This window comes from Vombatus ursinus, unplaced genomic scaffold, assembly GCF_900497805.2.
Source record: "Vombatus ursinus unplaced genomic scaffold, bare-nosed wombat genome assembly UNPS02001287.1, whole genome shotgun sequence".
NCBI classification, from domain to species: domain Eukaryota; kingdom Metazoa; phylum Chordata; class Mammalia; order Diprotodontia; family Vombatidae; genus Vombatus; species Vombatus ursinus.
In genome coordinates, this window is record NW_020941065.1 from 10,188,909 (window position 1) to 10,197,884 (window position 8,976).

An 8,976-nucleotide genomic window follows, 5' to 3' on the forward strand; every position below is an offset into this window, starting at 1 on the left:
CACACACACACGGATCTCCTTCGCGCAATTGCAGCAATCTTAGACCTGGAAGGAGCTTGGGGCAGCACGGAGAGCCCGGCTGGGCTCCAGCGCCGAGGGGAAGAGATTGGCCAAGCTCCCTGCACATCTACTGGCAGAGTTGGGAGGCTCCGGACGACCCCACAGGTAACAGGGCAAAGGAGGGGGGAGCGTGTGTGTGGATAACTGAAAGTCAGAGGTGGGGGTGGGCGAGAGGCAAAGGGACCAAACTAAGATCGGAAGAACGGAGGGTTTCATCCCCAGGAACTGGAATTGCATCTCCAGGCAACACCCTCCCCCCACCATGGGGGTGGGGGAACCGAGCCATTGGTTCATTATTAGTCAGGGATGGCTTGGGGAAGGTGACAGACAGACCTAGCCAGGTTCAGGGAGAAACTTTCACTTCCCCAGGGGAAAATGAAGTGGCATTTGGAGCATAGCAGAGCTCTGTCTGCGGGCAGACAGCTAGGGGGTTTCTCTACTGCGTGGAACCCAGCTCTTTTTCCCAGGGCGAGATGGACAGTTTAGGAGACGTTATTTCTAGAAAGGAAGAGTGTCATAAAGGATAAATGGGTCCTTTCAGTTTCACTTGTTAACAGCCCTATAATGGGAAATGATAGGGGTTGTCTGCAAGGCGAAGGGGAGGGGAGAAACTAGCAATTTTTTCTCAAGTTTGTGGTTGATAATGGGATGTCTTGGAGATTTCTGAAGATGAGACCCTCCACGAGTTTGAGCCAGGCATGATTTGGGGTAGGTTGGAAAAGAGGCTAGGCATTGGCACTGCTATCCTATTTTCTACCAGTACAGAAAACCAAATGTAAGAGATTTTAAGATTAGATGAAATTGTGGACTGCTAACATGGTTGTGTGTGTGTGTGTGTGTGTGTGTGTGTGTGTGTGTTCTGGGTTAGGGGCAGGGGTGTCGCAGATCAAGGGATAAAAAACAACCAGAGCTCTGCTCCTCATTTCTTAAGAAGCCCACTCATTGTTCAGAGCCCAAACAGCTGAGAATCTCTAAAGACCCTGCTGGCTCCCTGGAGTACAAAGCATCGCTACGGGGGGGGGGGGGGGGGGGCGGGGGAGAAGAGAGGGTAGAAGTCTGCCAGCAAATCGAAGATTCAATAGAAGGGCTCAAGGTACATTCCCATTCCTCACCCTCTAAGAGAAGATTTTTAGAGCTGGAAGAGGACTTTCCCAAGCATCTAATTCAATCTCTGTGTTTGACAGAAAAGGAAATTGAGGTCCAAAGAGCCTTCAGGGTAGACTCCTCATTGGTGCTGAGGTGGGAGAAGGTCAGGACCTGAGAAGGCCAAACTTTTCTGCAAGTTTGAAGGTGGGCAGACCTCCAGCCAACACACAGCACTTTCATCTTGATAGCCCCATGACAAAAGAGCCTAGATCTGGGACAGGAAGGGGCCCCAGCAGCCATAATTCTTTCATTTTACATATGGGGAAATGGAGACCCAGAGTGATGACCATAGAAGCATAGATTGAGTTCCAGAAGGGCCCTTGGAGACCATCTAGTCCAACCCCCCTCCCATTTTAAAAATGTTAGGATCATAGATTTAGATACAGCCTGCATTGGCTCACCCCTACTTCTTGCTGCACTGTGGCTGGGAGCCATGGGGGCTCAGCGGCCAATGTGTTAGTCTGGCCAGGTGCTGGAACCCAGCATGATGGATGCCCTAAGAGGACCACCTGCATGGGAGCATCCTTTCTGCCCCAAGATCCTCACTGAAGCGTTCTCTCCTGAGGCCCTTAGCTCATTCCTGGAGTTCTAACTCAAGTAGACTTTGCTCTTCTATCCTCCTGTGGGCTAGTCAGTGACAACATGGGGAGAGGCTCTGACCTAGAGTGGGACTGGTTCTTTGCCAAGCCACTGGAAATGTTAACTGGACCTCCCCCCCCCCATCCCATGCTGGCCCTGAATGAAGAGGGCTGATTGTGTCCTCTGGTTTGCCTGAAAGGCACACATCAGGAAAATGATCCCACTCTGGCCTCTAGACAGGCCAGGGAGGCATTCCTCCAGAGCCAGGGGGTGGGGGATTGCCACCACCCTGGAACTGACAGGGCCCCCTAGCTGGGGCTAACCTCAGAGTTATTTCTAGAGGACTGCTGAAGCCAGGTGTCAAAGGCAGACACCAATCCCAGACAGCATGGTCAAGTTGTGTCAGCTCTGGCCTGGGAGTTCAGAGATGTGGGCTCCTGTCCAGGCCCTGCCACAACCCAGCTGTACCTTGGGCAAATCACTCAACCACTCTATGCCTCAGTTTCCTCATCTGATAGATGAAAAATTTTGGATGAAGTCTCCAAGGTCCTGATTTTCTAATGCTCTCTTTTAATAATCACTGTTCTAAGGTCTCTCTCCCCTCTGACATGATATATTCTAAGGCATTGTCTGTCTCTAACATTCAATGCTCTGTTTTCTAAAGTCCCTTCCAGAGACTGAACCATTCTCAGTTCTGACATTTTCTATTCTAAGAGTCCACCTAGCTCTGACATTCTCTGTCCCAAGGACTCTCTCGGATCTAAAATTCGGTATTCTAAGGGCCCACTCAGCTCTGACATCTTGTGTTCTAAGATTCTTTCCCTCTCTGAATTCTCTGTTCTGAGGTTCTCTGACATTCTGTGATTCCATTCATCAGCCACAGCTCAGTCAGGGACAAGGACGGGTTTCCAGATGGGCTTCTCCATGCTTGTGCTATGGCACCTGTTGTCCTGCTGGGGCCCCTGCAAGGCTAAGGCAGCTCTGCCCATACCCCAGGTGAGGTCATCCAGCAGTCCCGCCTCATCCCATGCCCAATGGCCTTATCCCTGAAGGCTCCACCCACCCCAGCTCCCTATAAATCCCTGAGTGGGGCAGCTGTGTCTGTGTGGGGAGCCCCAATGGGCAGTGAGGAAGCCAGCTGTGAGAGAGTGGGAGTGCTGGAGCCACCCAGCCAGCTGCTGGGTCGCCATGACAACATGAGGTGGAGGTAGGCTGTCTCCAATGGCTTCAGATTGGGGGGGCACTCCCTGGGAGCCAGGTGGAAAGACTCAGTGGCTTTGTGTTGCCAGCAATCCCCACTGCTCATTTGGGCAGAAAGACTTTCCCTGACTGTTTTGCCCAGTTCTAGTGGATGAATCTTATTGTTTCCAGGCTGGAAAAAAAATATTAGAGAAGAACTTGCAAGCCAAGTAGCAGCCTGGGGATGAGGGGGGTAGCTCCAGTGTCAGTACGGTAAGGGGCAAAACAGTAGGTTGAATGTGTGATCTTGGGCAAGTCACCTAATCCCTCTGGGTCTCAGTTTCCTTGTCTGTAAAATGAGGGAGTTAGAACTAGATGACCTCTGAGTTCCTTTCACCATCCTATGAACCTGGGTCATCCTGACCCTGCTGCAAGCTCTCTGTATTCAGCCAGGAAGCTTTTCCCTCCTTGTCTGCAAATGTGAGTAATACCATTTGTATTTCCTATCTCACAGGGCTGCTGTGAGAAAAAAAGCTTCATCAGCTTAGTAGTGCTAGAGGAAATGAGAGCTGGGATTCTGAGGGGAAAAAGATTTGGGGTCTTTTCCCAAACTATGGGCATCACAGATGGGAACTATGATCCTGGGGGAAAGCTGGCTCACCTTGAGTGACTTGGAAACATGTGGGAAGAAGGGAGAAGCATTGTAGAGATAAGGAAGGTTGGGCCTTACCTTTCCCATCCTGGAAAAATGATTTTCTTGCTAGTTAGAATGGGATTTGGAGCAGCTAGGTGGTGTATAGTGGATAGAGTGCCGGACCTGGAGTCAGAAAGACTCGTCTTACTGAGTTCAAATCTGGCCTCAGACACTTACTGGTCAGAAACCACTAAACAACAATAGAATGGGTTTCCATTTAGTTGTTTCAGTCATGGCCAACTCTTTGTGACCCCATTTGGGGTTTTCTTGGCAAAGATACTGGAGTGGTTTGCCATTTCCTGCTAATTTTACAAATGAGGAAACTGAGGCAAATAGGATTAAGGGACTTGCCCAAGGTCACACAGCTAGTAAGTCTGAAGTCTGATTTGAACTCATGAACATGAGTCTCCCTGACTTCAGACCCAGCACTCTATCTACTACACAACCTATTTATTGAGCACTGGAGAGGCAACCGACCGATCCTAGTTTAAAATGGGATAGGGGGTGGGTGGGAAGGGAGCAGACACTGTTCCAGGTACCGAAGATAAAATGACAAAAATGAAATGATCCCTAACCTCAAAGAGGTTACATTCTAATGGAGAGAACATGGAACATGAAATGTCAGAGCTAGACAAGACCTTTAAACAGAGAATGTCAGAGGTGAGAGGGTCCTTCAAACACACTTTGTTACACAGATAGGAACAAAATAACTCTATGGAATTTCAAGAGGGAGAATGTTACTTAACTAGGGGTCTGGTGTAAGAGATGGTGCTGGACCTTGTAAAGCAGCTGTGGGGGTGGGGTGGAAGTATATTAAGGTATCTCCTTTTCTCTTAGGAGGTGAGAAATAAGCATTTATGTAGCACCTACTATGTTCCAAGCACTGTGCTAAGACTTACCTAATGCTGAACCCTTATTAAATCTCAACCTTTGAATTCTGTGTTTGTTTCTAAATAGTATGAAATAATAATAGCTAGCATTTACAAGAATTTTTGGCAGAACAGTAGTCAGCTTTACAGTTTGCAAAGTGCTTTACAAATGGAAGGTAGGTGCTATTAATATATGTATTTTACAGAAGAAGAAACTGAGGCTAAAAGAGAATAAGTGATTTGTTCAGGGTCACAAGCTAGGAAGTATCTTCGGCAGGATTTGAATGCAGATGGCTAGGTCCAGCATTCTATCCATCTAGTCTGAGAGGAGAGAATTTCGATTAATAGAGGCCACTCTTCTCCACTTCAAGTCTTCCCACCAGCAATGTTCCTGTATTCATAATCTTATATTTAATAATATTTTCTTTCCCCCAATTATGTATAAAAAACAATTTAGTTTTTTTTTAGTTTTGAATTGCAAATTCTATCCCTCCCTTCCTTCCCTCCCCCATCCCTGAGACTTTAAGCAATCATATAGGTTCTACATGTATTCATAATTTTATTAATAAATTTATCTCTGACAGAGTTCTTTGACATAAAGGATGGTGTAGTGGATAGGAAACTGGAGCTGGGATCAGGAAGGAGGTTCAGATCCTGCCTCTGACCCCAAAGAGCTGTGTAACTCTTGGCAAATGACCTCTTTGGACCTCAGTTTCCTCATCTGTAACGTGAGGGGCTTGAACTTCATGACCCCTAAGGTCTTTTCCATCTCTCGATCTATTAGTCTAGACTAAACAAAATGGAGAGAAAGTAATCATTTTCCTTCTACAGGACTCAGTATGAATATGTGGGTATGCGTCTTTGCCTATGTGTGTAAGAGACCAAGACAGTGGGCAGAAGGGTCATAGCTCTACACCCTTCTGATGAGTCCTCTCTATGCTCTTCCAAGTAGACCCTCTCTCTCGGTTGCCTCATTTTCTGAAGGGTTGCATAAAGCTGGATAGTAATTGATGACTGCTCTAGAATGGTGGATTGGTTGTGTTTTTTCATCTTTTCTTTTTTTTCCAGTCACTTAATTTTTCCCAAAGAGCTGCTATCTTGCAATCCTACAGTGCCTCATGCATTTCAGAGCTTTCCTCTCTTTTCCTCTCCCTGGTCTCGTTAAAAAAGGACATGGCTCCTTTCCTGCCTCCTTTCCCTTTCCCTTCCTCCCCAATCACACAAACCTCTCAACAGAAGCTTCCATTTGCTGGGAGTTGCTGAATAAACCTACAGATGTTAAAAGTTCAGGTATAATTTTAGGCAGAACATCTGAAAATAGGCAGCCTGGGAGTCAGTAAAACATCTTGACATTAGTGTTTCTAATTAGGAGAAACTTGTTTTCCTTAAATAAATAAATCAAGGGGAAAAGAAGACAATTGTCTCTTATCGGTTGGCTCTCAAGCTCCTAGATGGATGTGGGGGGTGGGGGCACTGGGGAAAAGGAATGGAGAGGTCATAGGCCAAGGAGGGAAGGATCCTAGATAAGGTTTTTATTTACAACTCATTAAAGCACTGAGGCATGTTATCATTTCAAGAGTTTTTAAAGAGCTGATTAGACAGCTTTGGAAAATGACAGGTAACCTAAGGAATAATAAGAATCATAGAATTTCAGAGCTGGAAAAAGACCCTTAGAACACGGGATGTCAGAGTTAGAAGGACTTTTAGAACATGGGATGTCAGAGGTGGAAGGGGCATTAAAACATGGGATGTCAGAGGTGGAAGGGGCCTTAGAATAGAGAATGGGCAGAGCTGGAAGGGCTCTTATAGACAATGAAATGTCAAAGCTTGGAAGTGCCTTAGACCATGGAATGCCAGGATAGAAGAACACAATACAGAATGTTAGCTTTCAAATGAACCTTTGAATTATAGAAGGTATAATGTCAAAGAGGGAAGGGAGCTTAGAGAATATATAGTCCACCATCATCTTTTGACAGATGGGGAAACTGAGACCAAGAGAGGTAGAGTGCTTTGTCCAAGACCACACAGGGGGTTGGTGCCAAAACCGGGAAAAGAAACTGGAAATGATGATTTCAATTATATTGTGACCGGCTGTTGTTCAATTGTTTTCAGTTGTGTCCAACTCTCTGTGTCCTTATTTGGGGTTTTCTTGGCAAAGATACTAGAGTGGTTTGCCATTTCCTTCTCTAGCTCATTTTACAGATGAAGCAACGGAGGTAAACAAGGTGAAGTGACTGGCCCAGGGTCACACAGCTGGTAAAGTGTCTGAGCTGTGTTTGAACTTGGGTCTTCCTGACTTCAGGCCTACTCCTCTGTGCACTATGGCACCACCTAGCTGCTCCTTGTCTTGTGATAAGACCTTCCATTTCAGTTCATTTTTTTTTTTTTTTTTTTTTGGCTAGGCAATGGGGTTAAGTGACTTGCCCAGGGTCACACAGCTAGTAAGTGTTATGTGTCTGAGGCCGGATTTGAACTCAGGTCCTCCTGAATCCAGGGCCAGTGTCCTATCTACTGCGCAACCTACCTGCCCTCTTTTAGTTCATTTTAACAGCCTGGAAGTTCCCTGCAGTAATGAAATCATTTGTTCTATCCCACCCTGCCCTCAAACTGTACGTACGAGGTGCTGTGGGATGGAAGTTCATTGGTATTTGCCAAACTCTCACTGGAGGTATGCAAGCAAAGGCTGGGGTAATCCATTGGTTGCTTAGTCATAGTGGAGACTCCTTTCGTGTGTGGATTGGACTCAATAATAATCACTAGCTTTTATATAGTACTTTAAGGTTTGCAAAGCTGCTTATTGATTTTATCTCAACCATGACTTTTAAAAAATTATTTTAATTTTTAATTAATTAAATTAATAATCATTTAAAAATATTTTGATAACTGCATTTCATTATAATTGGTTTTCTTTGCATCCTATATATTTTATTTCATGTAGTCAAAACCAGTAATCTGAGGAGTCCCATAGCGTCCCAAAGAGATCCATGGCACAGAAAGGCTAAAATCCCAGGACTGGATGGTTTCTGAGGTCATGCCCAGCTGAAGATCTATGGTCCCATGGGCCCTTTCAATTTGGAAATTCTATGATTCTGGGCCTGGGAAACATACAAAGATGAAAAATGACACAGTCCTTGACTTCAGGGTTTGTTTTTATTATGACAATAATGCTAATCCTAATAATGATAATTATTAGTATAGCTAACATTTATGCAGTGCTTAGAATGTACCAGGCATGAGTACTTTACATATATTATCACATTTGATCCTCACAACAACCCTGGGAGGGAGGTACTGTTATGATCCCTGTTTTAAAAGGAGGAAACAAACAGAGGTTAAAGGACTTACCCAGGGTCACACAGCTAGTTAGTGTCTGAGTCTGGATTTGAACTTAGGTTCCTGATTCCAGGCCCAGCCCTCCCCTAGGGATGGGGAGAGATATAGCACATACACTCATTTATATGACCCAAGGTGCTGCACTACAGGGATGAGGAAGAGAGTTGTAGGCAAAAATGCTCTGGGTCAGGTTCACCCTGGCACCAGGAGCTAAGTGGAATGTTGCCACACTGCATGTGGGTATTTTCCACAGGGGGTTCCATCACATGACCTTAGGCTCTAAGAGCTGAAAATTACTTTAAAGACCATCTAGTCTAGCCCCCTCATTTTACAGAGGAGTAAATGGAGGCCCAGAGGTGTTGAGTAACTTGGCCATTGTTAGGTGGATAGTAGGTGGTCAGGACAGGAAGTGAACCCAGAAACTCTGATTCCAAACTCAGAGCTCTTCCCACTATACCCCATGCCTTCAATGCTGCCTAATAGGCATCCATAAGACTTCTCTTATTGAGGCCTTTTCGTCTTCATTTGTAAGTTTCCACTGATGATGCAAGACACACAATTCTAGTCATGTCCTCTAGGTCGGTCTTCTGTTTCTAGTATTCTGCACCATGACTTGATCCTGAATTAATGATCCTATAGGTTATAGAGCTTCTCAGCCCCTAGTGGAGACAGCCTGGAACCATGATCCCAAAAGCTTTGGGGCATAGCAGTGCCCTTTAAACCTGCTTTCAGTCTAGCTCCCACATTTATCCTTAAGGAGAGAAATTGTCATGGAGAGAAGACCTGCTTTCTTCATCACAAATTGCAGCAATTGCTGACCAACTTCCACCAATAGTCAGATGGCCACAGGAACCCTGGGAGTGGTCCATTCCCGAAGATCACTGGTCCTGCTTCCAGCTCTCTCAGCCGTGACTTGGGGAAGCAATTCCTGGGGAGAAAGAAAGGGTCAGCCATCCTCACCAACTGGCACCCATAAGATAGGCAAGCCAATCTAGTTGAAGCAGCAAATGAGAAAGAGAAGAAGGAGGAGGAAGAGGAAGAAGAGGAGGGAAGGAAAGAAGGAAGGAAAGAAGGAAGGAAGGAAGGAAGGAAGGAAGGAAGGAAGGAAGGAAGGAA

General features: G+C 45.8%; 1 protein-coding gene across 1 annotated transcript in view; it reads left to right on the forward strand.

Moving 5' to 3' along the window:
• The first annotated feature begins 26 nt into the window (after nucleotides 1–26).
• WSCD2 (WSC domain containing 2) overlaps nucleotides 27–8,976 on the forward strand; it is a 140,391-nt gene continuing 131,441 nt past the window's right edge. The window contains exon 1 of the mRNA XM_027862308.1: nucleotides 27–165. The gene's annotated coding sequence lies outside the window, so the exon portion shown is untranslated. The remainder of the gene's footprint in view (nucleotides 166–8,976) is intronic.